Source organism: Clupea harengus, chromosome 16 (genome assembly GCF_900700415.2).
Source record: "Clupea harengus chromosome 16, Ch_v2.0.2, whole genome shotgun sequence".
NCBI classification, from domain to species: Eukaryota; Metazoa; Chordata; class Actinopteri; order Clupeiformes; family Clupeidae; genus Clupea; species Clupea harengus.
In genome coordinates this window covers 10,262,542-10,266,094 of record NC_045167.1, presented here as the reverse complement: position 1 = coordinate 10,266,094, position 3,553 = coordinate 10,262,542, and the positions used below count along the sequence as shown (strand labels likewise).

Here is a 3,553-nt window from a genome sequence, read left to right as displayed (position 1 = left end):
CATATATAAATGCACATTCATACAGTATACACTCACAAACGCATACACACACTCACAGACACACACACACACACTGACACTCACAATCAACATCAAAGCATATGTTGCCATCATGCCTCTCCCCTATTAGAATCTAAGTCTTTCGCACGGAACAAGTTGTGCCCGGAGCAGAGTGGGCAGGGGTATGGATTCCAGTGACCTTTCCTGTCTGACTGCTAACACTGCAAAACTCATTAAGGCCCCGATACTGTATGCACTTCATAGTTCTGTTTTTATGTGTGTGTGTGCGTGTGTGTGTGTGTGTGTGTGTTTGTGTGTTTATCTTTAAATATATACTGCCCTTTCAAAACATGGAGTCGGCTGGTTGCTTTTGTGCAACAACAGCAAGGCTTCACGTGAGCTTTTTTTCTTCAAATAGCGTATGCACTGTTGTTTGTGTTTGTTTGTTTGTTTGTTTTTGTTTGAGTGTTTGTGTGTGTGTGTGTGTGTGTGTGTGTGTGTGAGTGTGTGTGTGTGTGTGTGTGTGTGTGTGTGTGTGTTTGTGTGTGTGTGTGTGTGTGCAGGGGCCTTGCTAATCCTTGAGTGTATTTGTTAAACGATGCATGCATTGTGTTGGGATCACACTGGAACAAAGTGCTAAAGCTTCCTATAGTGGAATTCTCATTATGTAATGTACAGTTAATTAGGCCCGCAGGCCTTCTCTCCTTCTTTCACTCTCTATCCTCCCTCTTTCTCTCCCACCTCTCTCTTTGTCTTCCTGTTTCTTTCTCTCTCCCTGTTTTCCTTCTGTCTTTTCCTTTTCCTCTCTGCATCCCTTCTCTCTCTCTCTTCTCTCATCTGTTCCTCTCTCTCTCTCTCTCTTTTGTCCTCCTGTTTCTTTATCTCACCTTGCTGTTCTTCTCTCTCTTTCATTTCTTCTCCACCCCCCCCTCTCTCTCTCTCTCTCTCTCTCTCTCTCTCTCTCTCCCTTTCCCCTCCTCCATCTCTCACTGTGTTTTGAATCACATAAGGCTGCAGCGTTTAGCCCACACAACCTCCCTGCTCGCTGCTGGAGCACAGGGCCATAAATTTGCTCTAAATACCAGACGCCCACAATGTCTCTTTGTGGCACATGTTGTGTTGTGGGAGACCATTGTGGTGAAACACATTTCAACTCGCCAGTGAACATAGAAATCAATTAGAAGCACAGTCTCTGCAATGCCAAACCAGTAACACGCATCACCTGTGCAGTGACAACTACATTATCAGGTTTGCTTACTGTCCACATGCACTATATCATTTTGCTTGCATTGCATTTAAGTTGGGGTTTTTTTGCGTCACAATTTCCGTATGCAGTCAGTACAGCCCTTCAGCAATAATCCTGGGGGATGAATGATGAGTGATAAAATGGTCTATAGAAATAAACTAAACCTTACTTCTTCTACTTCTTTCTTGAAACATGTTGGTTTTGAATGTGAGGTCCGATCTTTGCATGTGAAGGATAATTAATATCCAGCTAAATGCAGCGTCATATGCTTTCCCTCCATCTAGAGTTGAACTTTTGACTTCTTTCGCATTGCAAATTGCATTGCCATGAACCCTGACGTGAACACACACTCGCACTCACACACACGCACTGGGGAATGGAGAATGATACGCTGGTTTGTCTTGAACTCTGGCTCATGTCATCAGAGAAACATAACAGCAATTCCTGAGGTTTAATTGAAGTATCCTTTTGTAAACACGGGGAATGGACGATAAGAGATAGGTGCTTGTCAAAGACGTTGTAGCTGGAGAATCATGGCATAATTGAAAGCTTCCCTTGTGGGGATTTGATAATGACTCATAAGAGTACTGGATTCACCTGTTTTTTTTCCTTCCCGTAGGCAAAGAGATTCCCCTCTGTTATCTAGAAACAAAACAGATCCCTCTGTGAAAAATCAGCCCTTGCTGTTTTGAACTGTGAACGACATAACCGCCAATTTACCCTTGACTCCAGAAAGACGCATGTAAACATTTGCAACCTTAGTAATTCAAGCATTCCAACAAAACGCCATTGGCTAGTTCACGTATCAACATGAAGGTGAATGTCAGAATGCAGGTTGGAGGTGATGCCTGTCTTTGCTGTGATGCAAAGGTGAACGCAGGCAGACTCCTGCATATGGATAAGTGATTCTGGCTGCATGTAGTCCGCATAAAAGATGCCTCGGCGTGTCAACGTTAATTACGGCAGAGCCGAAGAGGGATGCAACGCACCGCTCAGGCAGAATAGTATGTGGGACTGCATATGGTACGTAAATCTAACTCCTAACACCGCGGAGGAGATCTTCCCAGTCCACGTAAGATGGACAGGGGCGACCTCTCCTAATTGCAACAGGGTGAATAATCAGTAAGAATGCGAGAGACAGAGAGAGAGAGAGAAAGAGACGACAGGTTCTGTCCAGCGGACGTGCCTTGTGTGCGTTCTCACGCCGCATCAGCAACAGGACCCGAGTGCCTCTCCTCAATGTGAGTGCTATTATGAGATTGCAGAAAAGCTGTGGGAATTGACATCTAAATTCTATAAATATAGTTTCATTTTTCGACAAATACACACATCTTACGTTCGTTATAATCAATTCTTAATGTATTTGATTGGGTTTGCGCAGACTACAAAAGCTTCCCAATCACGGAGGTTTACAATATGATCAATACACGCTTGTGTCGTCTGATACTTCACCTTAGGTTGAAAATAAACGTGGCCTAGCCGTACCATTCAGCGTGAATAAAACGGATATTTCGTTTTTAAACACAACGAGTTATCTATCCTTGCCTTGGAATTTATACAATCTTTATTCTAACTTAGGGACTCATTCGCAAAACAGAGAAGGCTCCGTAGGCATTAACTGAGCCCTTTCACATGGCATAAAATCGGGAGAAAATAAAAACTTACCCGCATTCGTCTCATCAGCCAATGGAGCGAAATGTAGCCTATTCCGTTAATGCCCTGCCGGCGCACCAGCCCTGCCAGAGAGAAAGAGAGTGAGCGCGCAATACGTGAACTCAAACGCGCCCGATCCTCGTTTTTACGCAGTTCGGAGACAGACAGGAACGCGACTCCTCGGCGCTCCCGAGTCTCTGAAACAAACAAGCAGATAGTCCGCCAGTGGAAAGCCGTTGTTCTAAAGCCTCCGTAATTCCCCTTTGCTCTTTCCTTTGCGGTTGCTAAAGGCGCATCTCCCCACCCGATCAGCTGTCACATTGACATGCTGGTGTCTGCTCAGCAGTCATTAATAACCGAATAAGCCCGTCTCCTCGCTCGACAGCCAATGGCGTCGCAGCTCAGAGCGAAGCGCTCGCAGCATCCGGCGTCTCATTGGCTGAACCGCGCCGTTCATCATCCGCGCTGCCTTCGGCTCCTGGGAGCAATGAGGGAGGAGGCGGGATGAGAGGGCGGTGGATGGGGAGAGAGAGAGAGGGTAGAGAGAAGGAGGAAAGAGTTGATGTGCAAGAAAATGGATATCTGTTCCCATTAGTGCCTGCGCTCCTGTTCGGTCCCACGGGAAGTTTAAAGATGTTGTTTAACAAACTGAAG

At 45.6% G+C, this 3,553-nt stretch overlaps 1 protein-coding gene across 1 annotated transcript in view; it reads right to left on the bottom strand.

Annotated features, from left to right (window-relative positions):
• The window catches only part of LOC105897473 (leucine-rich repeat neuronal protein 3), a 17,993-nt gene extending 14,655 nt beyond the window's left edge, over positions 1-3,338 (bottom strand). The window contains exon 1 of the mRNA XM_012824404.3: positions 2,912-3,338. The gene's annotated coding sequence lies outside the window, so the exon portion shown is untranslated. The remainder of the gene's footprint in view (positions 1-2,911) is intronic.
• Positions 3,339-3,553: the final 215 nt, after the last annotated feature.